We start from the raw sequence: 26,419 nt of genomic DNA, 5'->3' as shown, positions 1-26,419 counted from the left end.
ACTCAGAAAGGTATCGTGAAGTTCCTGGTGAGGTTTCCATATAAAGGAGGACCTATTCTACTGTCTAAAATGACAATTACTCCTATGAAGAGAACTGTACAACTCCCGAAAGAAAGGCAGACAACAGTCTAATGGTGAAACTACTCTTCAGAGCCCTGTGTCTTACCTGGGCAAGGAAAGCTGTGCTGGTGACTCGGTGGTTTTCTGTGGGGGAATTCACCCAGCGGAGGAGGCTCTGTATGATCTCAGGTGTTATGAGTCCAGATCTTAGCAGAAGACTGGAAGACAAAAGAAACCGCTCATGGGCTAGATTGCACACTTCAAAAAAACTCAGCTGCTCTGAGCAGACAGCTCTGATATCTAGGAGTGGGAGCGGTGTGTTTCCACCCAGGACACCCCACCCCCCCACAAAGCTATAAACGGGAGGTTCCCTCTCAGCCACTCTATTGGCTACTGATTCCCAAGGATAAAATGATGCCTCCTAGATCTCTTACCTCACCAGCAGACACACTCCCTCATGGTGAGTCTTGGGGTTTTCCAGAAGAATCCACGTTCTCTGCTTCCTGAGCGCTCTCACCAGTCTCTCATTCCCACCCTTGAAAAGCACAGACTCGAATGCTTTGATAGAAAGCCTGGGGAAAGAGAGGCACAGAACTGCAGCAATCAGGAGGAAGGTGCAGCTTGAACAGAGAGTCAGGAAGCCCCGGCTACTTCTCAGGTCTGCTGTTCAATCGGCAGTTCATCCATTGGCAATGTCCTGGACACCAGTGTCCCTGGAAGGACTTGATGCTGGGAGGTAAGTTTCAGTCTCATACATCTCATAGGACTAGTTTTGCTAGGGACAATATTTTGCAGTCCTTTTTCTCTTTCTGCAAGGACTATGGGCACTAGGAGAGTAAAGTGATGTGGAAAAGGTACATGATCAGGACCCAGAAACAGGGGGCATCGAGTGTGGTGATCACTAATGGACATTCTGGGGTCATATCTCCAGATATGAGGTGACAGAGTGCTGAGGGTTTGCACTTGAGTCAGCACTCTGGTCACTATTCCTACTAATTCCGTTCCTCACAGAAGGCCTAATTGGAGAGAGGTGTACCTGATTACAAGGTCAGATTGGGGCTAGTGAGTCAAGGAACCAATCATTCCATTAACAGGGAAACTGTGTAAAAGGACATGGGCAGGAGCCCTTTGAGGGGAACAGACAGAGAAAGAAACTTGGGTGACCAGATGTCCTGATATTTGGGACTTTATCTTATACAGGTGCCTATTCCCTCCCCCCCGCCCCACACCCCTACCCCTGTCCTGATTTTTCACACTTGCTGTCTGGTCACCCTAAGAGAAACAGAAAGACAAAAAGCTAGGAGAGCCTGACAAAGTGAGGTCTCTGAGTGGAAACACCTTACCCCCCACCCGACTTTTGGAGAAGAGTTTAGAAAGTTGAGATACAATATAAAGGTGCTATGTATTGGTAGGGGGATTAAATAGACTATATGTTGGTGCTTAGAAGGAAAAAAGTCTCAACGCGGTCTGTGTTTGTGGAAGATGTGGGGGTGCAACACCCCTCTCTGTCACAGCTGGGGGCTCATCAGGGATTTCCCTGTTATCTATGCAAATGGAGAGCCTGTTGGAGAAGCCGGTGTAGAGGTTTGGCAGTCCGGTGATGGAGGGAACACTGAAACAAGTGATGAAGCAGCAAAGAGAAGTGTGGAACAGGGGTTCTCAACCTTTCTGTTTCTGAGCCTCCCCCCACCCTCAACATGCTAGAAATACTCCATGGCCCAGTTCCAGGCCTATGCCCTGCCAGGCATCAGAGTTTGGGGCTCCTGGCTCCGGATTTTAACCCCACAGGGTGCAGGGGCTCGGGGCTTTAGTGCAGGTGCTGGGCCTCAGGGCTCCAGCCCGGCTGGGCTCAAAGCTTCAGCTTTCTGCCCGGAGCCCCAGCTAGTCTAAAGCCAACCTTGCTTGGCAGACCCGCTAAAACCGGCCCGGTTGAGAACTGCTGGTGTAGAACAGTGGTCTCCAAACGTTTTGGCTCACGCACCCCCAGGGTGACCTGCCGCAGACGCGCCACCGATGGAAGACCTGCCGCAGGCGGGCCGCCAAAGGGGAGCACCAGCCTTGGACGTGCAGAGCTGCCGCCGAAGGAAAAAAACGGCGGAGTGCTGTCCGGCGGCGCTACTAATGCCACGCTCCCCCCGGGATCATCCCGCGCACCCCAGTTTGGAGACCACTGGTGTAGAAGACCCGACAGACCTTCCAACAATCCCAGCAGGCAGAAAAACAGCCTTTCCTTGCCTGGTAGGTTTAACAGCAAAAGAGCCATCAGGAATTTATACGGGAGCAAGCCCAGGTCTGGCAACAACTCCTCCAAAGTTTGGCGAGTCCTGTGACAGGAAATGGAAACCAGGAACAGGAGATCAGACTGTAAAATGGGACCTGCGAACAACCCCAATGTGTTTTTGGTTACTCTTCAAGGAGCAGCAGAGAGACCTCCTAGGGACAGAACCATGTGGGCCCTTCAACTGGCACCCTATTTAACCGGGGAAGCACATACAGGGCTTTTAGTGATGAGCAGGCAAGAGATTATGACATGATTAAGGCAGCCATGCTGGACGAGGTGGGGCCTGTCCACAGAAAAGTACTGCCAGAAATGTAGAGTTGAAAGATGGATTGAGGGATTATGCCTCTGTGCATTTGGACAGGAATTAAAAGATTGGGCCACTCATTGGTAAGACCAGATACTCAGACTGTGGGGGAGATCATGGACTGCATGATTCTGGAAGTTTCTTCAGAGTCTCCCTGAGCATATCCGAGGATGGGTTCTGTGGCGCCAGCCAGTTCATCTGGACCCCACAGTTAAAGTGAGAGGAATTTATAGAGGCGGACATTCCCAGAGTGAGTCAGTGGTTTAAGGGACTAGATCTGAGAAGGACCAGAGTGCCTACAGCTGGGAAGGGCAGCAAGAAGAAGAGGGAGGAGCCTCAAGGAACTGTAATGGGAGCTTGGCCTACAGTGTGCTTCCGACATGGACGTGAAGGACAACTAAAAAGAGACTGTCCTAAAATGGACTGTGGGTTTGCCCAGTTTTGTGGTTGGGACAAGACTCCCAGGCAGGAAAGAAAAAAGAAAGTACCTACCGTATCGGTCTGGGTAGGGAGGAGCCACCAAAGGGACTAATGGACACAGCTTCATCCTGTTTGCTAATCAGGCAGGAGTTAGTGAAACCCCACTGGATACTTCCCAGAGGTAGGATCAAAACTGAATACCAGGTCCAAGGGGACAATAAATTCTGCCCAGTGTCCATGGGGACGATAAATTCTGCCCAATTTTAAGGACCCTGAATATTAAGGGGAAGTTTAGGCAGAAACATGTAGCGGTAGTGGATGGATTGCCCCACTGCCTTCTACTGGGCATGGACTGGAATCCCTTTCTAACAGGGACACCAAGGCAGGTATGGAGGCCAAAGGGGGGTGGAAATAAAACCTGAAGGGCCAGGTAAAGAGGAAATATATGTAAAGGGGCTGGAGAAACCTAGACACGAAAGTATAGACAAGAGGGAGGAGAAAGAAAACAAAGGTCAAGCGTAAAGGTGACTTAAGATCATCCGTTGGGGTCAAACAGTCATCAGAGCCCTTACCACCAGGATCTCAGGAGCAGGCATCCCTAGAACACTTTGGAGGGACTCGGAGCAGTCTGTGTCCATGGAAGAGGCCGGGGCACAGCCTACCACCCCGTCACATATAGGTACCTAAAATGGGCCTGCACATGGGCCAACAGCATGAGCAGAATATATACTCGTGTCTGCAGCGCCAGCAATCACATAGCTAGGTACCCATCCATCTGAACAAATTCAAGTTTTGTGGACAAAACTGAGGCACCCATCTTGAAAACCTGACCCACTGTGGCCACTACCTAAGATCAGCCTTACTGGGCCAGTCCAATGGTCCATCTAGTCCAGTACACTCTCTTCCAACAGTGGTCAATGCCAGCTTCTTCAGCAGGAATGAACAGAACAGGGCAATCATGAAATGATCCAATCCCTGTTGTCCAGTCTCAGTTTCTGGCGGTCAGAGGCCTAGGGACACCCAGAGCTTGGGGTTGCATCCCTGACCATCTTGCTGAATAGCCATTGATGGACCTGTTCTCCATGAACTTATCCAATTCTTTTTTTAAAAAAAGCCCAGTTATACTTTTGGCCTTCACAACATCCCTTGGCAATGAGTTCCACAGGTTGACCGTGTGTTGTGTGAAGTAGTACTTCCTTATGTTTATTTGATACCTGCTGCCCATCCGTGAAGAGAGCTGAGATCCTGGTTTCCTAGGAAAATTCAGAGACATTATAAAACCATGAAGTCTGGAATTTGAGCACCTTGTTGGCATGGAATAAAGAAACACAACAAGAAGAGAAACTAATCATGTTGTGAGATTGGTGGGAAATGTACATTAATGTGCTACCAGAGCTGAAGTCAACTGAGGACTCAGGAATCTTAGTGTTAACTGGCGAGGGGCACAGAGTGGGTGCCGAGGGACCTGGTACGTACATTCTAGTTCACTAAAAGATTGCCCCATGAGTCTCAAATAAAAGCCCATGTCACCAATATCATTGTGAAACGCATGTACAGATGCTGTGTAAAGAGTCATGGATATGCATTGAAAATTACATTCTTAGGATCTGTGTCTCGGGACTAGTCACCAGGAAAGGTGACAAAATGGTTTTCTTTCAGGCAAGAAATGTTTATCCATCTGTTTGTTTACATGTGAACCCTACATGCTTAATGTACATTCAGTTGAGAAGGACTGTGAGAACTTTAAAGAAAGAAAAGTAGCAGGAAGTAGACAGGGGGTGGGGACCCAATTTTGGGGTACACATCAAAGGTTTGCTCTAGTCTATTTGGGGGACATCTTTCACTTAGGAAGTAGATGGACCGCGAGTTTGCTTCATGAAAGAGGGGTCGCGATCAGGCTTGGTTGAGAACTTTGGGTGAGAAACATCTTGAGACAGGAGGTTAACCTGTTGGTTAAGTTTAGTTTCTCGGAGCAAGTTATGATTTCATTTGAAATGTAACCATTTTTTGCTTGCATTCTTACTGACGGTCACTGGAATCTCTGTTCTTTGATAATCTCCCTTCTTGTTTTCACTAGAAATATATCTAAGTGCTGTGTGTTTTGCAGTACAGAGTCTAAGTATCGAGTACAGAGTCTAAAGTAGAAGTAATAAACGGGTGTGTACTGTTCCATTGGGAACAGCAGGCCTGACAATTCTGTGGGAGTTCAGTGGATAAAGGGCTGGACACCATACGGAATGGTCAGAGGACTCGGGGGTGGGTGTGTGCCTGTCATTAACCTGTACAAAGAGACTGAGGTCTGAGGAGGCCTGGGTGGCAGGGTTTGTTTTGCCAGAGCCTGGTCGTTTCAGGGAACTGACCCACAGCAGGCACAGACAAGACTTCCTCACTCGAAGGGCACGTGGTGGTAAGGTGCCTCATAACCCTGGGAACTCCTCGGGAGCGTCACACAACTCTACTGGAATTCTCTTGGTTTCTCTCCCTTCCTTCTAATTACCGGCAAGGGTTGCCCTCAGTAAGTTGTAGCCCTTTTCGGATTTCTCTCGGGCTGCTTCTCGTTGGCAAAGGCAGCTTTTGTCCGAGGGTTTGGCTGACCTGCTGCAGGAGAACAGGAAACAACTCTGGGAGCAGTTCCCGCACAGCTTTGCTCGACTGCAGGGCTGACACCACCTCAAAGATGGCACATGTTGCCTGAAAGGAGAGCATGGTAAAAAAGGAGATCTCTTCCCAACACCATCACACCCTCTCTCCCCATCTGATATCTGCTGTATGAAATTCTCCCTTCTGCCAGTAACTTGAATGACAGCGAGCAACTTGCTTAACTCGTGGCTCACTTTCCCACATCTGTACAAATGTGTATGACCTCCCAAGGCATGCTGTGAGTCCAAAGGAAGATTTGCAAAGAAACCTGCTCCAAAGACTTTCTAATGGCCAGATAGCATTAAGTAAATCAGTAACGTATCTAAAACTGCCGTATTTGTTCCACAGGCAGCAGAGCTGGACTCAGGGAAACAGTCCATCAGAGGAGAAGTGCCCACACAGCAATATTATACCACACTTCCAGCTTTCCATCAGCAGGATTATCGCAGGGCACAGGAAAGCCTGAAAGACATGTTTGCCATCTAACTTACTAAGAGAGGTTCAGCAGCTGCCAAATGCCTGTCAATTTCGGTCTCTGAGGTGATGCTGCCTTCTGTTCTTGTTGGAGTCTTTATCTTCTCTATTAGGGCTCGTAGGACTTGAGTGGCAAGCAAGGGGTCTCCCCCCAGAGATCTCCACTGCTCAGCGGTGTCACTGCAGTTTAACAGAAGTTACAGGTGAGCCCTGGACACTTTTGTGGCTCACCCTGAATGTGTCATATTTTAGCAAAGACCAAATGTTCTCCTTGCCTATGATGAGAGAGTTAGGAGTCCTGTCCTCCTTTAATGCTCCTCATGTTTAAATATTGAGTTTCCAGTTACAGAACTAAGTTAAGTGACCTAGTCTTAAAGCAGCCTAACCATTAATACTAGACTTCAGAAGGACAGGACACAGAGCGCCAACCTCACTTCCTGTTTTCTCCCTTCCCAGTCAATATGGAATCATGAGCATGTGGCTCCCAAAGATCTAGGGTTTGGAAGGCAAGTGGATGAAAGAAAAGCCAGATTCCTACTAGATGGACATACAACTATGAGAACGAATGTTCTTGGCCATCCTAGGTCCCCTTCACAAATGGCGTCCCTACCCTCTGTTTGCCAGAAGCTGGGACTGGGCAACAGGGGATGGATCACTTGACAATGACCTGTTGTGTTCATTTCCTCTGGGGCATGTGGCACTGGTCACGGTCGCAAGACAGACTACTGGGCTAGATGGCCTTTTGGTCTGACCCAGTATGGCTGTTCTTATGGTCTTAGATTCCAGCACTGATAACTGATACCTCAGTTAGGGATCTTGAAATGAAATGATGGATCTGCTTCCAGTCCACTTTTAAGTACCAAGGATGGCAACTCTGCTCAAGCAGCCACACCCTCATTGATACCAAGCAGAGGTCTGATGATAATATTGGCCCTAGTCTTTGCAATCAGCCAGGGATTTGCACCTGAAGCTGTCATGCTACCAGGAAACCAACAGCCACTGCTCATTTCCAGAGTGAGCTCAATTCAGGCGTCTAGAGAGGTAGATGTTTCCAACAATACACTCCAGTTATACCAGTAAAGATAGATCTTTAGGATGTCAAAGCAGCTATTCATGAATGGAAACAGAATGACACTTAATTTCTCTCCGCACCCCACCTTAACATGTTCTTGGACCTTCCTGCAGAAAGAGCCAGGCTATTAACCCTTAGGAATGATCCCAAACTGTTTGCGGCTTAAATGAAGCCCTACATCTCCTAGGAAAGCTGTGGGATCCATGTTTTACCAAGATAAATGCAATAGGTAGCGGTATATACCTGTCCATCGGCAGACGTTTGCTGAGGAGGCTGGAGATCACTGCCTCTTGGTGATGGTGAGCTAGAATGGACACTGCCTCCACCAGGAACTGCCTCAAGCTGCCCTCCCGGATAGTAGGCATGTGGCGATATAGTATAGCCAGGATATCTGGCACCTGGAAGGAACAAAACCAGAAAGAAATGTCCCTTTTTCTTTCTCTCCATTCACTCTACAGAATCAAAACCTTTATTTAGCCATTTGCTGCTTTTTTAGAAATGCCTCACTTCAAGAAGCAAATGTTCAAATACGTCTGCGTAACTTGAGCCCACACAAATTGCCCACACACGGCTGTAAAAATTAACACTGACACACACATAGACATACCAGGTAATTTAATGTGGTGGTGCCCAGCTATGCATTACACAAACGAGTTCACATGCACAAAAGGCAGCTTGGCTTGCCCAGATTTTGCAGCTGTGATTTAAGCAGCCAAATCTGACCATTTGCCTCGAAGAATGCAGAGCTCATCAACAACCACAAGCACAAAATATGCAAGTGCTTTAAAGACAGTGTGTAAATGCCTGGGACTCTGAACAGGTGACTACCTCTCATATTCATTCCTAGCCCTTCACATCTTCAAAACACTGTGCAAACATGGCAGTTCTGCTGCGAGGGTTCCCTGTCCTGAGGCCTTTCACCAGCCTTGTTAGAAGATTTGTGGAGTGCTCCTTTCATCTAGCCCTGATGTACTGGGCTCCAGAATAAGGCATATAAATAGTGGATCCCAAAGACACTAGAGTTTTCTCCCTCCTTCCTTCTCTTCTTAAAGGGTAGGTCTACACAGCAAAAAAACCCCACAGCAGTGAGTTTCAGAGCTCAGGTCAACCTGGGCCTGTGGGGCTTGCACGATGGGGCTAAAAGTGGAGCTGTCCCTGCTCGGGCTGGAGGCCAGGCTCAGAAACCTGGCAAGAGGGTGGCAATAGCCCAGTGCTCTTTTTAATCCATGTAGCCCTTAGCCATAGGCCTCCTAATACCTGGAGGCCTCCAAGTGCCAGTCATTCTGTCTTCTTGTCTTTTCCCCAGAGTCTGTTTTCTCAAGCCTTTCTTGGCTGAATACTGTGGCAACAAGCTAGAGCAATAAAGAACCAACCATCTTCCTTTTCCCTTGGATTATCTCGGTCTACTGCTATTGATTCTGCCATTGCCTATCTTAGGGTAGGAACAGAGATGGAATCGACTCTATGTCCGAGGGGGAGAAACAGCAAGATTTTTCTTCCTTACACATGAGGGCAAAGATCAAAAAGCCTAGAGTTTAGGCAGAAAAGCTCTCCAGTTCCCAGTTATACCTTGTCCAGCATGGCATCTCCACACTCCTTCAGGATGATCTTCATCCATAGTCCAGCTGCCGTGGCACAGGTGGGGCTAGCAGACAGCAGACCACCCAATGTGGCCGCAATAAAGTCTGTGACCTGTTCGGAGGGAAAGTACTCACTAACAACCTGGGAACAAATCAAAAACAGGAGAGACCGCAATGATGTTTGGCTCCAGCACTTTTAAAAATGGAAAAAAAGATATACCTGCATCAGCAAATGGTGAATTAGCCTCCTGTCTAGCTCGCCATTTGGGATTACAATTCTCTCTCTAGTCTATAGACTACATTTTTGTCTTCTACACTAATGATATCAGGTTAGAGGCAAAGACTCTGTTGCATAGTTAGCACAACATTGTACTGGATAGGCAGGAGGTAAGTTTCCCTTTGTAGTCTCTTACATACACTGCATCTTTTTACAGCATATAGAAGTCAGTCAAGAGAGGCATGCACACAAATATCGGCGAAGGCAAACCCACAAGGTGACGGAATGAATCCTGGGTGGTTTCTCAGCTTGATGTTCCACTAACACAGTTTTTCTCCTGGGTGGCTGGATGGCAGGGCCGGCTCCAGGCACCCGCCGAGGAAGCTCGTGCTTGGGGCGGCAGATTGCAAGGGGCGGTGTTCCGGCCAATCTTAGGGCGGCATGGGGGCTCTTTTATTTCATTATTTTTTGTGCTTCACTGCTCTGGATCAGTGAGAAAGCAAGAGCCGGCCCTGCTGGATAGGTACATGCGTGTGCATCCGCGTGCGCATTTTCATGGGCGTGCAACGTTCTGTGGAATCTGGTTTTTACGTGGCATTCAGAGCACACATCTATGAAAAGCATCTTGCTGGTTACTAGCAGCCAACGCCCCGCTCCCACAGCTCCCTCCGAGTACGGAAAGGCATCATGAAAGAGCAAATGTCAAATGAACGGTGCCCGGTCACTCGCACATCCGCACAAGCTTTTTGAGTCAGTTACCCTGGCCATTTTGGAAGATGCCTGAAACAGAGCCTCGGGGTCTGGAGCTGTTAGTGCTTCACGGAGACATCTCAGCTCCTCCTCTGCTGAGCCCAGGTTTATAGACTGTCCTGGAGTGGAGAAAAGGAGAAAAAGTACTGTAACGATTAAGGAAACTGAACCCCTACTGCATGGATCTTTATACGGGAGGATCCATGTGCTATGTTGTCATCAGCATAGTGTAAAATCTTGGCCCCACTGAAGTCAATGGCAAAACTCCTGTTGACTGGAATGGAGTCGGGATTACACCCTAAAATGTCTGAACGTTAACAGTAGTGGTATGTTATTGTGAATGATCCAGGATTGAACAAGCACTGTATTCAGCTTGGAGCAGCTTTGTGTGTGTGTCTGGTTTCAGTAGTCTCTCTGCTCTCACTATTTACATCTAAGCTCCTATTCAAGTACAACTCATGCAGGTAGATCAGAGGTTCCAGTTTAGAGGTGAATCCCTCCATCAAACTCTCCTTGTAAAAGAGACGGGGATAGACAAAAAACTTTGGCAAGAAACCCAGGCTCATCATCAGTCACTTCTAAACAATGCTGGGATTACTATGTTGTACATTCAAAGGTTGGAGTCCCTTATTCTGTTTCTGAATCACCAACACTGTTTTTAGGACTGATTAAGAATCATTGGAAATAGGATGACCAGGGGTCCCGATTTTATAGGGACAGTCCCCATTTTGGGGTCTTTTTCTTAGATAGACTCCTCTTACCCCCCACCCCCTGTCCCGAGGTTTCACATTTGCTGTCTGGTCACCCTCATTGGAAATGGCCTTTAACGATAACCAAGCTCTATCCCTTAACATCTAACCATTAGGTGAAAAGAATATCCTACTCTTTCACAAAGGGGAAAAATGGCCTCTACTTACCCCAGTCGCTCGGAGTGCTCATGGCAGAGGGCTGCTGGAAGAACTTTTTGTTTACAGAATTATTCCAGGAAACCCCTCCAGTCCAGCCAGTGGCAGGTTAAAGAGAATGAAAATGTTTAGTACCAAGGGCTTGTCTCCATGGAGATATTCAAGAAAGCTAATCCCCATTCATTTTCAAAATGCATTCGTTAAACTTCATTCAACACCTGTGGGGACACACTGATTTAGAATTAAAGTGGCCTTCATTCAGGTTAGTTTCATTCATGGAATTCACTACAATTAATAAGGCCCATTTTAATTCAGAATCAGAGCATCCACACATGTGTTTAATGCCATTTACCTCATGCACTTGAAATGTACACCTTTAGTTCATTTGGATTAACTTTCCTTATTGTCCCTGTGTAGACAAGCCCTAAGGAATTTAGCCCTTATCTACCTGTATGCAGACCATTTATTAGTTGTACAGTTCCCAAAAGTGTGCTAGGCTCTTTACACATCAGAATCTTCTCTTCTAATGAGGTATTTACAAGATGCCCACCATTCTGTTATCTAAGCGACAACAGACAGGACAGAAAGAACGAGATAGGCAGACAAATGGACATTACAACAGTGAAAGAAGGTGAAGAATTCCTTATACCTGCTAATGGTCTCCTCACCTTGTATACAGAGAAGGCAGCTGATACAGTCAACCACGCACTGACGGGACGTGGCCAGCGAATCACAGCTGTATGGTGCTATTAGTCCAATCAGAGATCCAAACTGATCAAAAGTTCCCTGAGTCTAATGAAAATAGAACGAAGAACAAAGAATGAATGGTCTCCAGTTGGACTAGACTTCACTTGCCATCCTTACTGTTCAGACCAGTCAGCTCTGTGTTTTTTGGGGAACCAGGGCACAGTATCTAGCCTGTCTGACTCATGAAAGACACCCCCCGCCCCTACCAGTCTCTGTTTGAACCAAAACCCATCAGAGAAAAGGCTTGCAGAGAACAATGAAGGGTGTTGGGAGACACACCTACACCCCTCCTGAGAAGGGTGACAAGATTAAGACATCTCCATTTGCATACAGAATGAAGAACAGAAACAACTCCCCTAGCCTCATCTGCATGAAAGATGGGATAGGAATTAGCATGAAGAATGAGGAACAGAGAACCGCACTGAACTCTGGGACCAGAAAAGCAGGGACGCATTGCATCATGGGAATCCCTGCTCCAGATGCTAATGAACCTATGCCTGCACACACCTAGCTCAGCAATTATCAGACCAATTCTAGTCCAATTCAGACCAATTCCAGACCAATTCAGAACCCCACCCAGTTCAAGCCTCATGGAGTGGATGAGATTCCCCCCCCCCCCTCGCCCCTCCGTTTTCTTTTCTTCCTCAGGTATTAACCTTTCAAATGTAACCATTATGTTTGTTTAGCCCTCCTTGTGTAGTTATCACTATTATTCAATAAATAACTTTTATGGTTCAGCTGGTTGCTTCTCTCTCCCTCTCTCTCGCTCTCCAAATTTCACTCTGTATTTTCCGCTTCCCCCATTTACTCTGCAGCAACCCTTCTTTTACCTAAGCTAAAGGTCCCGGTAGCGCCCAAAAATACGGTGGGGTTTGCTCATGAAGTGGGTTACTACCAGTACAATTGTAATGTGGAAGTGGGATAGGGATGTGTTAAACTTGGGGCACATAAGAGGGGAGCAGCTGAAAGTGCTGCTTAACCCAGCCCATTGAGTACAGGGACATATGAGAGGATCAGCTGGAGAGGGCTGATTGACCTGGTCCGCTCAGACTTGCTCTGCTCGTGTGAGCGTACGTGCGTGCGTGCTCATCTAGTTCTAGGGCTGGAGGAACCCAGCCCTGGGGAACCGAGGTCCTGCAGGGTCGCTCCATTGGGAGGGCACTTGCAGAAGGAAGGAGTAGAGCTCCATATGAACACACAAGTGACATAAGCAGCACATTAATAGAATTACAGACCCCCCCCCCCAAGAAGAGTAACCCTAATCAATGAGCCTACCCCAAAGTAACAGGCACATCTGGTAACATTGTGCCCCTGATTCCTGTACTGTACTGGGTAATGCACATTGGAAAACATAATCCCAATTGTACATAGAAATGGATGGGGTCTAAATTAGCTGTTATCACTCAAGAAAGAGACCTCAGAGTCATTGTGTACAGTTCTCTGAAAGCATCCGCTCAACATGCAGTCAAAAAAGCTAACAACATGTTAGGAACCCTTAGGAAAGGGATCGATAAGAAGACAGCAAATATCATTATGCCACGATAGGAATCTACAGGACCCCCACACCTTGAATACTGCGTGCAGTTTTGGTCATCTCATCTCAAAAAAGATGCGTTAGAATGGGAAGAAATACGGAGAAGAGCAACAAAAATTAGGCCTATGGGATAACTTCTCACCCAAGGGAGATTAAAAAAAGAGCGACGTTTCAGCTTGGAAAAGAGACGACTCAGAGGGAATATGCTAGAGGTCTATAAAATCATGACTGGTGTAGAGAAAGTCAATAAGGAAGTGTTATTTAGCCCTTCACCTAACACAAGAGCAAGAGGCCCCCCAATGAAATTAATAGGCAGCAGGTTTAAAACAAACCAAAGGAAGCATATCTTCACACAATGCAGTCAGAAGACAGGATACTGGGCCAGATGAACCATTCTTTTGCGGGAGGCAGGTTAGCCATTCTTATGTTTTATGTTCTTAGCTGGTTAAATAGAAATTTTCCTTTACCACCCTGGGAGCATAAGAACCAAGAATGCATTTGTGACACTGGCAGACCAGGCAACCTGTGTATGACCCATAATAACTTAACAAGAGGCACTTCCACTGTATCAAGACAGTTCACTTGCATGTGAATTTCAAAGAGATGGATTAGACTAGCAATCCTCAACTCATTCAAAAATGAACAATAGATGCTAAGTCTATTTGTCTTTGTTGATCTATACGCGGTTAGAAGTTTCACAATGACAGGTTTTAGAGGAACAGCCGTGTTAGTCTGTATTCGCAAAAAGAAAAGGAGTACTTGTGGCACCTTAGAGACTAACCAATTTATTTGAGCATGAGCTTTCGTGAGCTACAGCTCACTTCTTCACAATGTAACCAAATTAGCTTGTCGATGCTCATTTCCTTTCAAGTCTTCATTATGTGTGCAAGGTGTTCAGTTAACCTTAAAATCAAAGATGTAAGATACTGCAGGAAACTAATACTTTCTACATTGTCTTCAGCTTAACTCTCTGTGTTATAATGGAAGAACGGCTAATCACCTTATGCGAATGAGTAACTAGTTTACTGTGTATGCACAGGAAATAGAAGATTAGCTTCAAAGCAAAGTACAGGAGGCGATCTGCATTGCCTAGTCTTTCTCAGGGGAAGGTCCTGCTGGAACCATTTTTGTGAGGTAGGCTTGTCAGCCTGCTAGAATAGCTAGAAAAGAGAAGGCTCGGGCCTCATCCTGTCATCTCTAGTCTGCTGAAACTTTGAACAGGGAAAGTGTAAGCCATAGGACAGAGAGCTTCCAAATCATCATTTGAAAGAACCTGGAAAATGCATGGAAAAACTAACAGTCTTTACATCTAAGCTGCCTTTGGATTCTGATCTGTTGGGATGATTCCAGAGAGACTTGTACAAGCCAGCAGTTTATTCCATCACTGATGAGATCCTGAACTATGAACATTGACAGTCACTTGTATGGATATTGATCTTTTAACCATTTGTAACTCTCTTCTTTCTTTTAAGAAGAAATCTTCAATTTCGTCATCAAGGATTGGCTGGCAGCATGCTATTTGGGAAAGACCTGAGATTCACCTTGACCTGGGGATAAGCATCTGGTCCTTTATGATGGGTGAACCTCACATATGGTGAATCAGGTTTTCAGTAACCCCTCACTATATTAGACTGGGCTGTTTAGATGGGAGCCTAGGTCTGGAATGCCAAAAGGGGACCGCGTTTGGCATTTTGTTAACTAGGGTGGAAGCTCTTTTGCTGTTGACTTGGTGCATGTAATTCTAGAATAAGCCATCAGTTTGGGGGATCGTCTGCCCTCTACTTCTTGCAGTCTGCCCGGAGTGTGGTCACAGCATTGTTGTGTAAACCTCTCTCTTATAGAAGCAGAGGGATCTTAGTCACTTTGAGATCCCAGCTGCTGCCCTGGAAGCTTTTTTCATGCATTTGCATTGAGTGTCAGATCGGATATAAGCAGGGAAGTCAGCTGAAGGAAGAGGAAGGCTATACTCACTGTGCTATGAACTGTCTCTTGATAGGCAGTCAGCAGCTGGATGGTGGCCTGCAAGGCCCTTTCTCTCTCCCACTCCTTCTCTGAATGGAGCCATGTCTCTAGTAGCTGTTGGCAGAGCAGGGGAATGGACAGAGTTAGTACCAGAAAATCCCTCCCAAAAGTTCCTTTTAAACAGGTTTAATTGTTACTAAAATCCCTCTCCAAAGCACCCGACCTCCATGGAGCGAAGGAATCACATGTCTAATGGAAGTGCCAGGGACCAGATTCACCTCTGAGTGATTGAAGACAAAGGAGTTACATGAGAGATGAACCTGGGCCTGTGTTCGTGATGTCTTCTGTAGACTGTCTGATGGGAGCTGTCTACCACATTGCATGCTGTTTGATGTCTGCTGCTGTGTTCTGTTTCCTGGGCAACTTCTCCCACATTGAGTGGCCAAATGACAGAGAGGAGCGTTTCTTTTTATTAATTTGAAAAAGAGCAGAGAAGTCCCCCCCCCCCAGCCCAGCTCCTTTTAGAACTTCATTTTTATACTGAAGGTGCATCAAACTCCCCACCCCTCAGCTCTTCAAGATATTCTGTTCATGTCTGAGGAACAGGAAGTCTCCTCTGGATGAGTTTCCATACACAGGGCTTAACTCAATATGAATGAATTCCTCTTTGAAGAAGTGATCAGTTTCAACTGGTTCTCTTGGATTTGGCTACTGCAGTGGTGATTTTCTTGCCGGTCCAAGTAGTGTCAACTACATTGTAAGAAGTTGGTCCCAATCCAGCCCTGGCATAAAATGGCATAGCTTCTGTGGATTTCAGCAAGGCACATGCCTGCTTATCCCAGGAAGAATTTGGTGCTTTTTCCCCCGACAATTCACTCCATTGTGGAAAATTCCTCCACAACTGAAGCTTGACCCCCTAAATCTCTGACTCTTCCCTGCAGTAACACAACAAACAAACAAACAAACAATCTTCACCATGGTTCAATGGTCTACTCACTTGAAACATTTCCTGGAACCAGTGTGCGGTTGGTTCTTCCTCCAGCAAAGTCTTCATTAGCTTGCCAAGGGCTTCCAAGGACTCTATGTACAGTGACTGAAACCAGAAGAGAAGGAGTGAGGCTCAGCACAGATAATTTGTGTGTGGGGGGGGGGAGGGGACGATTGGGGGCTAGGGAAAGCTAACCATAACCTTGCCAGGGAGGCCATGTGTGACTGCCATCACCCAGTGCCTGCTGGGCAGAAATACAGTGGATGGTGCCTGAGGAGAATTGTTGTCACGTACCTGTATAGGCAGAGCATCCTTTGCTGTCTCACCTTCCTCTTTCATCATCTTCTCCAGCGGAGGGAGGGGAAACAAACTTTTGAAACACTGATGAAGGAGCTCACGGTTTTCCTTCAAGGTCAAAGATGGTTTGAGTTTGCTGGCAGAAGAAAGAGAGAGAGAGAAAAGTCATGCATTAGACTCAGTACCACCTCCAAGTAAAAGAAATGGGTCCAATGACTGGAGATTGTCTCAATCTAAAACCCCAAATGCAAACAACCCTTCACTTTGCAGCTGAGCACCTCTTTGCACCTCTATTAAGTATTGGCTCATTGAGAAGTAAAGCTAAAGCTTCAAGTCCCCTTTTTAGAGAAACCCACTAGCTTCCTTCCCCCTGCCAGCAAGCCAGACACCTCCCTCCCCATCTGAACTCTCCTGCATTGGACTGCATGCCCCACAACCTCCAAGTTTGTGTCTTTCAAGCACAAGCCTCCAAATGGACACATTCAAACCCTCAAGAACTAAAGTTCTGCTGGTGAGCAGCATGTGAGCCAAACCCGGCAGGCATCAAACTGCTCCCAACCTGGCACTCATGAACTAACAAAGACGACGTCACAGTGCCAGGAAATATGGCAGAAAATAGCCTACCTCAGATGTCTAATGGCAAGAATTGCCTTGTAGCGAACTGGAGATGCCAGGGAATCCAGTGGTTCCTTTTTAATGAAGTCCTGAAATGCACGAATAGGGAAATTAAAAAAATGGGAAATGGATTTGAAAGGCAGAGAGGCTTTCCTCTCACACCCTGAAACAGGGCCATATGCCAGACCTGTAATAAACAGACACCGTGCTCGGCAGGCTCTCTGCCTCAGAAATGGACCGTAGGGCCATCTGCAGGCTATACGGAGACAGAAAGATAACTCCCCAGACACAAGCCATTCCTGCCACTTACAGCCCACAATAGGTTGGCATCCCTGCCAAGCTCAGAGTGGAGCCAGCAGCATTCTGGGTGCCGTGCAGGTAGCTCATGAGACTGCAGTGGTACAGTCACAGCCAATGGATAAAACAACATCTACCTGGAAACCCAGTCTGATGACATTACAACAAACTCCTTTGTACTTCAGTCCTCAAAGCTCCTCATCACTCACCAGCATGTAGCCAAGGAGCTCCAGTTTGTAAGAGAATTCGAACTCCTGGGAGTCTCTGGTCTCCAAAATGGCACAGCTAATCTCCGTGACATTCTGGATGAGGGTTAATTTTAGGTGCATGTCCTACATAATCCAGAAGGAGAAACAAGAGGATGTGGATGAGAAACGGAGAGAAGAACCAGAGTCCAGAAGATAAAGGTCAGGAATTAAATCTAGCCACAGGAGAGGAGAGAGGTGTCCACAGACCCCAGAAGGCAGAGGACCCTGGCTCTGCACCCACCTCAGAAGAAGAGAAAACCCAGGTTCATGAAAGAAATCCAGGGCCACTTACACCAGAGCAGCCAGGACTCCTGCTTGACGTAGCAAGGAAATCAAGCTCTGTGCAATTTAAACAAGCAACTTGTGGATAGAAAAGGCAAGAGCCGAGGGCAGATTATTTAGAATTTACCTTGTTTGTAAGAGCGATGCCCAGCACCTGAAAAACAAAATGCAAAACAGCTATTAGCAATGTCTATAGTCCCACATAACACACATCCTCAAAATGGCCTGGCTGGTGAATATGGAGCAGAGAGAAATCATGATTGTTAAATCTTCCAAAAGGCAGGAAACGTATCCAGAGGGGGTGTTTTGCAGAGGTCAAGATCAGGGGCCATCCTATGGAATATTTGCATTTGTGAACTTCTGGAAGATATCCGTTTGGTTCAACTGTGATCAACTTTTTTGACAAAGGCTAAATGAGATTCTCACTTAGACAGGGCAGAACTGAATGGCAAAGTGAAGTGGCGAGGTTGCACTGAGAGGAGAGTCAGTACCAGCAGTCAGACACCTAGGGAACAGAAATAACGAGCACACTGACAAACAAGACGACAGAGAAGAGGGAAGGGAAGTAGTGAGTCCAAGAAACAGAGTGACAGCAAAGAAACTAAATACAAGTTAGCACCATTCTCTCTTGGCTTGCAAAAGATAGAGCTAGATACACATACATATTAGGGGAGTTAGAGTGTTATTCTGAATAGCCTGAGTGTGACTCCATGTGAATTACTGTGTAGCTGTGCTCGACAGAATTTCAGAAGACTATAGAAAAACTAGAGAAAACACAAAGAAGAGCAACAAAAGTGATACAACATGTGACAGCTCACGCTCCATCCATTACAGTTTTAAATTTCAGTTATGTGACAAATTATTGCTCAAAGGAGAGTTTTAGAAAATACAAGCCCTCTCTCTATAAACTCAGAGGCAATTCTATAACTTCAGGGTAATGCCTCTCACAGTTGTCATGCAAAGGCTCTTACCTGACAACTGGTTCTGTAATGGTGAATGATGTTCCTTGTGATGTCTGCCTCTACTCGGGAGAGAAGCTGCTCTTTTGGAGCATGGACAGCCACGTTGCTGTATGTCAGCATCAAGGTGCGGCGAGTCTTGCCTCTTGTCCCATGGTGGTAATCCTAGACAGTAGGAAACATCACTAGAGACAAGTTCTTCTGATTCATTTGGCCTTGGAATGAATCAAACATTGGTGGAGCCGGGCCCCCGAGCCTTGAATACTGCTGGAGCCCGGGCACCATGAGCCCATAGAACTCGCCGCCCCATCGCCATCATTCCCACTGGGTAACTCTGACCCAGAGAGCCGAAAAGGCTGAACCGACAGCAGTGGAGTACACGGGAGCTTAGTCATTGACACTGGTGGGTACAAGATCAGGCGCTATATGTCTTGCCTAAGGCTGCACAGTGAGTAAATGGCAGAGCCAGCAATGGGAGCCCAGAGGCCTAGTCTCCTGCTCTATCCTCTAGATCAGTGGTGTTCAACCAGGGGGACTTCTGTACCCCTGAGGGTCTGCAGGGGTCTTCCAGGGGGTATATCAACTCATCTAGATATTTGCCTAGTTTTACAGCAGACGACAAAGAAAGCACTTGCAAAGTTACTAACTCAAATTTCATACAATGGCTTTTTTAGACTACTCTATATACTGCCCTCTGAAATGCAGGTACAATATTTAGATTCCAGTTGATGTATTTTCTAATTCTAGGGCAAAAATGGGAAAATAAGCAGTCTTTTTTTCAGGAATAATGTGCTAGGACCCTTTTATAATTTTATGCCTGATTTTGTAAGCAAGTAGTTTTTAAGTGAGGTGAAATTTGGGGGACACAAGACAAATCAGACTCCTGAAAGGGGGACACTAATCTGGAAAGGTTGAGAACTACTGTTCTAAATCAGAGGTTCCCTAATTGTCATCCGTAGACCACTGGTGGTCTACCTAAAGCGGGTTGGTAAGCCACATGTTGCTTGCAACACCTCCTCATTTCCAGCTACTAACCTGGGATAAAAAACAGTTAAAAATACCTTCAATGCTTTTCCATGCAAGCAACTGATGTAGTTCCCACACATTGTGCATGGGAGGGGCGCTCAAGCCATGAGACATCAGACGATGAAAATCATTTGAGAGAACCCCAGCTCCACATCGTGCTCCTGTCTGCTTAACGGCAGGCATCACGTGGAACGCATACACTGGGGGACAATGCTAGCTGACCGGAGCCGACACTACCGTGGGGCTGCTGCCCCTGCTTTAGAGGGAGAGGAAGTTTGAGAGAAGCCCCTGGCTCCTTTACCTTCAGGCGGCTGACGAACCCAGAAATCTTAACCTGGCTCATTGCAGCCCCAAACTCCTGAAGTGCCTTCAAGGTGAGGTCCAAGTGGCTCGCAGCACAGACTGCGAGGATGGAGACGACTCCCTGTCACCCAAGAGAAATACAGGTTAGGATCGAACCAGGTGTCTGATAGAGCCCACGAGTCCATTCCTTTCACCCAAAGTGGTGTAAAGTGCCAATCGGGCCTGAGACACATGGGGAGCGGGCGCTGAGTGAAATAGCAATCAAGAGGATAGGAAGCAAAATGGCATCTGTCCCAGGCCAACTCAGAGCTGAGCCCCACAGGGAGCATTCAGGGATTACTTGGTAAAATGGAGAGAGGGACAGAGGCCTCACCTGTCTCTCAGGGGCTTCCATATAATCTGCTGTTGTCAGAAGTGTATGAATCTGTGATTTAACATGGACCAGGTCCTGACAAGCTGCTAAGGACGTTCCTAGCGCCTTATACAGGAAACTCTGAAAGAAAGAGACCAGCCCTGGGATATCAGGAACACAACGTGCCTGTCAGTACAGACCCAGCTCAGCAACACTCAGGAAGGAACAAGACAGCCAAGTCCAAGCACCCATGCTGCAGAAACATCCCATCGTCTAGCCCAGCCAGAGAACCAACAATGCAGGACAGACAAGCAGCCTGTCCAAGCAAATATTGGAAGGGCAGGGGGGCAAGAGAGCAGGGAATAAGTACAAACAAATTTTATACGCAGAATAAAATATCAAATAATGAAACCTTGAGAGAAGCCTTATGCAGCCCTCCAATCAGAATTTCAGGGGAAAGTAACTAGAAACTAAACCTTAACAGAGAACAAACCTTCTCTTTGGAGGGGCTGGCATAGCCGGCCATCTGCCAGCTCAACTCAAGGGATATCTGGCTGCTCCAGGCACTGTCGTCTATCATCTCCAGAGATGTTCTTAGGAACTGCGTGTAAAACCAGAGTTAAAGCAGATGGTTAATTGCAAGAATGTGGGGGCTGTTGTGGGGTTTGGGGTTTTGTTTGGTTGGTTGGTTTTTGCTTCCTTGTTCTGTTGTAAACTTTCCAATATTCAGGTGTCCTGGGAAGATTATTTCCCTATTGAGAACTATAAACATTGACAACCCAGACTTCCTCTGCCTCTTGTTCTTGAACCTTTGCCTGAGGATTCCTCTCAGTCCCCAAACCCAGATGGACAGTGAATTGGAGAATGAGATGGAGCCAAGACATCTGACCATCGAGGAGTGATTTTCCAGTGGATGGACGATGGCTCTAGTCAACTTTGAACAAAGGGCCCTGGACTACGAAGGACCAGGCACCTTCTCTGAAGTGCTATGGACCCTTTATGACACCTCCCGAGGTACCCAGGGTTGTGAGGGACCTCACTACCACCTGCCCTTAGCATGAGGAAGCCTTCTCTGTACCTGCCAAGTGTCAGCTCCTGACTCTGCCAGTCACAGGAAACACAAGCACACCCTTCTCACCCCGTCCAGGATCCACTGTCCTTCCACAGATAAGCAATCAGTACACTCCAACCGCTCGCCCTCTGGACATCCCCAGAATGTCCAGCCCCTGTTCCACTGGACACTCACAGAATTCAGAGGTTTGCTACACACCACCTTACCAGTTTCACCTCAGCATCACCGCTCCATTTCACACACTTCAATACATTGACAGTGAAAAGAAGTAGAGTTTAATTCACCAAGATCAGAGATTTGAGAAGCAGCAAGAATAATTAATGTACACAAATGGTTACATAAAAATAAAATCCTAACACACTTCTAGAGCTTCAACTTAAAGAACCAAACAGTCCCCTGTCTCACAAGGGATAGCTCCCCCAAATCTCTCTCCCAGCAGGAAACACCCAGACCAAATGTGATCCTCCATTCATAAGACAAGCCAGTTGGCAATTTGTCCAATAGGTGAAGGATACCTGGTGCAGGATACCTCTGGACCTCCAGATATAGTTCCAAGCATCCATTGTCCGCTTATAAACAGGGTACCCCCTATTGTTTGTGTGTTTTTCTTGTCTCGAATCTCCTCTGGAGACTTTGCAATCACTTGATTAGAATTTTGCTCTATTGATTAGCATCCACTGTGAATAATTCCTCAGTCTACATACAGCCATTCAAGCAGCTAAGCATCTTCTGCCTGAAAGAAACTTCTTTATCACCTTCTGGTGACCAGCCCCAACGCACAGACCTTCAAAGCATCAGTTTCAGTAGACAACCATAACGCCTTAGATATTATCCATCCAGTCACTGTGCAATGATTATGAGGATTATGCAGTGTGGCACAGGCATCCAGGAAAGGCTTTACATGACACCCTTTGATGATATAGAGATCAGATCCAGGGAATCCTGGGAACCCTATGCACTCCTGTGGCCTCTGCCAGTGGGTACCCAAAGGACCCGGGGTCACACCCTCAACTCCCATTGAAGTCAGCCAGAGGTTAGTAACTCTCAGCACTTTGCTGTTTCAGGCCCGACTTTTGAACAGCAGCCAGGAAATATCAGAAACCTCACAAGAGAACCTAATCTTAGTTGATTTTTGAGCCCAAAGAATTTCAAATGAGGCTGGATCTGGAATGGGAAATTCTAGAGTGTAATCCAACCCCAAATGGAACTCCAAACCTTCTGGGGCTTCTTTGTCACTAGGTTCTTTCCTTTCATTTTCAGCCCTCGCCATAAAAATCTTCCTTGTCTGGATTTACATGAGGCTGTAAAGAGCTCTTCCTGACCACAAAGGCTTCTCCATGAGATACAGACACCAAACCTTGTCTTGTCTCTTTTCCTTTTTGGGTTTCTCAGAGCAAGTTTTCTTTTGAGTGGCAAATAGAAAAAAAAATCCTTTAGACGTCCCCCAGTGATGCATTAGCACCATTAGCATGCTGGGTTTCTGGTTAAGTTTTGTGTTGTTCCCAGGGGTAATACAGAGGGATTTATAACGAGAGCTGGTTGAACAATAGTAAGGCCATTTCACAAAACAAGTGGGATTTTTTTGTTTTCTTGATTTTTCAACATACAAATGAAAAGTGAAAACACAAAAATATTTTGCTTTTCAAAATCAAAAATGACCATTATTCAATTCTTTGTTTTCCCCATTTCCTTCCCTTTATCCCTCATCCCCGTGCTTTTTTCCCCCTCTTCCACTTTGTGATTGAAAAGCAGGGGGCGGAGGGGAGGGGGGGAAGGAGACAAACAGCAAAGCAACTGGAAAAAAAATCAGCTTCAGTTTCAAAAAACTAAACATTTTCTATTTGGGTTGGGGTTATTTTGTTTTGGGGTTTTTTTGTGTGTGTGTGTTTAAAAAAAAAAAAAAAGAACCCTGAAAAATTTGAAAATGTCCCATGAAAATAAAAAGGCCATTTTTAATTGAACAAAAGTTGCAAATGAAATGGTTTGACCAGCTCTGCTTATAATGAATAATTTATCATTAATTTTTTCCCCAGCTGATATATTTGGAGGGGGAAGAGAGGACTGTGACAATACATCTGAAAGCCATCCTCTACCTGAAGCAGCATGTGCTCCCACCGTGCATGGTCCAGGGAATTCTCTGTGTTTCCTATAAAGCAGGAGGCAAAACAATAATGTCACCTAGATTCGCAAGAAGAGTCATCCCAGGTATCTCCTTTGCAATCAGTCCTTCTAAAACTCCTGGTCTGCCAAGCTGTAACATACCTGGGCTTTCAAGGCGAAATGGAACTGTACCTATTGGGTTCTGGGAGAGTCACCCCGCTCCTGTCCTGAGGGGCTTAAAACAGCCCTGGGCGAGGGCTGTAGGAGGGAAAGAGGTGAGAGGTTTTTCGCAGGAGTGGGTGGGTGAGATTCTGTGGTCTGTGTTGTACAGGAGGTCAGACTAGATGATTATAATGGTCCCTTCTGACCTTGATATCTATGAATCTATGAAAGGGATTAACAAGAGCTGGGCTGACGGGGAAAGCAGCCACAGCTGTAGCCAGGGTAATCAGGGCCCAGCTGGCCCTTATAAGAGGGCCGTGGGCCAGTAGGAGAAGGTCTTTTTCTCTAGTTTTGAAGGGAGTAGGGCCTGCCTGCAGAAAGGGTACTGGGAATGAGGCTGGGCTGGGCTGGGCTGGGGAAAGGCCAGAGGAGCAGGGAAGCTCTAGGGTGGCAACTCCCCAGGCTATCGGGCCTGGTCCAAGGCCCATAGGGGTACTGGGTTGCAGGGAAAGGCAGCAGACCCAAACCCCCTTGCCTGTGGTGACTGGCTCTTACACTGCAATCTGCCCCAAGGTGCAGGGGCCCAGACTGAGGCAAGGTGGGGATTAGAGGGTTGGGCGTTCCCCAGAGAAGGGAGACCCATAGAGACTGAGGGGGTACTGCCAGGGCGCAGCACCCTGGGTAAAAAGGGCACCGGGGTCTGAGAGGGACATGGGCCTGCAGAGGGTGCTCTGTGCTGGAAAGAGCTAATTCCCACATGGCCAGCAGGAGGCGCTGCAGGGGTGAGTCGTTGCGCCGTCACAGGGACCTGCGCCGACGTTCTTTGTTGGACCAACAGAAAATGTCCTGTTTCAGAGTAGCAGCCGTCTCAGCCTGTATCCGCAAAAAGAAAAGGAGGACTTGTGGCACCTTAGAGACTAAGAAATTTATTGGAGCGTAAGCTTTCGTGAGCTACAGCTCACTTCGTCAGATGTTACGTACCCTGCTGGCATTTTTATTCAGGGTCCGTCAACCCACCAGGAGTGAGATGCTGAGCACTCCCAATTCCGCTTGACTTGAATGGGAGCTGAGGGTGCTGAGCACCTCACAAAACTGTTCAGCACATCAGAAGACTGGGTTTAGTAGGAATACAACCTTTTCCTGCAGAATCAGAGATTCTGGACTTGATCCGAACTGGATGTAAATCAGTGTAGCTTCACTGAAGTCAATGGAATTATACTGATTTACATCAGCTGAGAATCTGGCCCTGTTTCTGAGTGTCCAGCTCTAACCTAGCCTTCTTTAATGGCGGCACAGTGTAGTGCTGGGGACTCTGTACAGCCGCAGCAAGGAGGGAAGATACAGCTCATTTTTTAAAATCTTTTTTGGAATATCAAACCCGCTTGTCCATGGGGGGGTTCGACGTTCATGAGAAACATAGCGGGCTTGTGCTGCACCTAGGGTCTGTCCTGCTCCCCAGAGACTAGACAGGCGCAGCTACGTCACTGGAGCTCTGCTGGCATAACGCCATCGTGTAGACGCAGCCTGCGCTGACTGAAGGGTTTTTTCCATGGAGGTCAATAGAGTCATACCACTGTAAAATTGGTGAAAGACGTTATTAGGCCCACAATACCTAGATTCTCCCTAGGGCACCCACTTGGCCAACCTAGCTTTTATGGTGCAGGTTTCCTTACAGAAAGACAAACTCTGGGTTTTTTAATTGAATCCCCCTTGAAAGTAAACGTGGGGTTTAATTTTCAGAAAAAGTCCGTTTGCAAAATCGGACTCTATATGTAACCCCAAAATCTTTCACTAACCTCCAGCTTCATCTGTATTGACCTTCCCAAAAAATAACCTAGCAAAAGTGTGGGGGAAAGTGCTGTGAAATTTCCATTCAGCTGAAACCTTCCTGGCCTGATTCTGCCCTGTTTGAATTGGCCTCAGTGGTTCACAGTTATCCAGAGGAAGGAAAAGTGTGGGCCTAGAAGCCCCATTTCAATTCCCCACTGTTCCCACGTACTGCAACAGGAATAGCACAACACACGTCAATACGAAGCTGCATTTTCTGGCTTCCCTTCTATTCTCCATGGACCACACTCCTCCTAACTAACACTTTACCTTCAATGTACTGCAGCAGAGATGGGATCTTTACTACCCACATCTCACCCACTGCTGCATGGACAGTTTGGTGCAGGGCCTTTAGTAACTGCAAGGCAGCACATCCGTGTCCTTCCCTTTCATAAGGGGATGAGGCTACTACCTGTCAATGAGAGAGAAAGAACAGGCTAAGTTTTGTCAGCACAATACCCGTTTGTTCCTGAGGGAGGGAATAGTTCAGAGACTCTCATTGTGGAGACAATCCAAGAGAGTTGTTGCTTCTACTGCAGTGCCTTCCTGAAGAAGAAAGCATTCTAGCTAGTAGGAGGATGCAGGACAGTGTGTCTCAGGAGAGGCCGGAGACAGAGAGAGACCCAGTCATACACATTCCTCAGCCTAAGTCAAGCATCTAGCTACAAAACCAATTTGTATAGTTAACTGTCCCATTCCACAGAAAACCTATTCTCATGGTCTACTCACCAGGAGTCGCGCCAGCAGCCCCTGGGGTGTAGGGAGTTGCACTAGGGAAAGAAACAGAATAGCGTTAATTATGCCAGGCTTTGCAGAGAGTCCTGCTGATGTTCTTCACCTATCCATTTCCAACATGCCCACCAATGTTGAATACAGCTGATAATAATTTGCATTTCCATAGTGCTTTCAGTCTGAGCATCTCAGAATGCTCTACAAACATGTATG

The 26,419-nt window shown here is 46.8% G+C and overlaps 3 long non-coding RNA genes across 3 annotated transcripts in view; 1 reads left to right on the top strand and 2 right to left on the bottom strand.

Moving 5' to 3' along the window:
- The window catches only part of LOC142070314 (uncharacterized), a 334,822-nt gene that overhangs the window by 243,603 nt on the left and 64,800 nt on the right, over positions 1-26,419 (top strand). The window lies entirely within an intron of this gene.
- Positions 559-6,356, bottom strand: LOC142070361 (uncharacterized). The gene is made up of 3 exons (XR_012666316.1): positions 6,197-6,356; positions 5,563-5,756; positions 559-632 (listed from the first exon to the last, which is right to left on the bottom strand). It is a non-coding gene; the product is annotated as an uncharacterized LOC142070361 (long non-coding RNA).
- On the bottom strand, positions 16,267-17,465 carry LOC142070290 (uncharacterized). The gene is made up of 3 exons (XR_012666255.1): positions 17,353-17,465; positions 16,856-16,935; positions 16,267-16,367 (listed from the first exon to the last, which is right to left on the bottom strand). It is a non-coding gene; the product is annotated as an uncharacterized LOC142070290 (long non-coding RNA).

The sequence above is a fragment of the Caretta caretta genome, chromosome 28 (genome assembly GCF_965140235.1).
Source record: "Caretta caretta isolate rCarCar2 chromosome 28, rCarCar1.hap1, whole genome shotgun sequence".
Lineage (NCBI taxonomy): Eukaryota > Metazoa > Chordata > Testudines > Cheloniidae > Caretta > Caretta caretta.
Note: the sequence above shows the minus strand (reverse complement) of the source record. Positions and strands in the feature narration are given on the sequence as shown.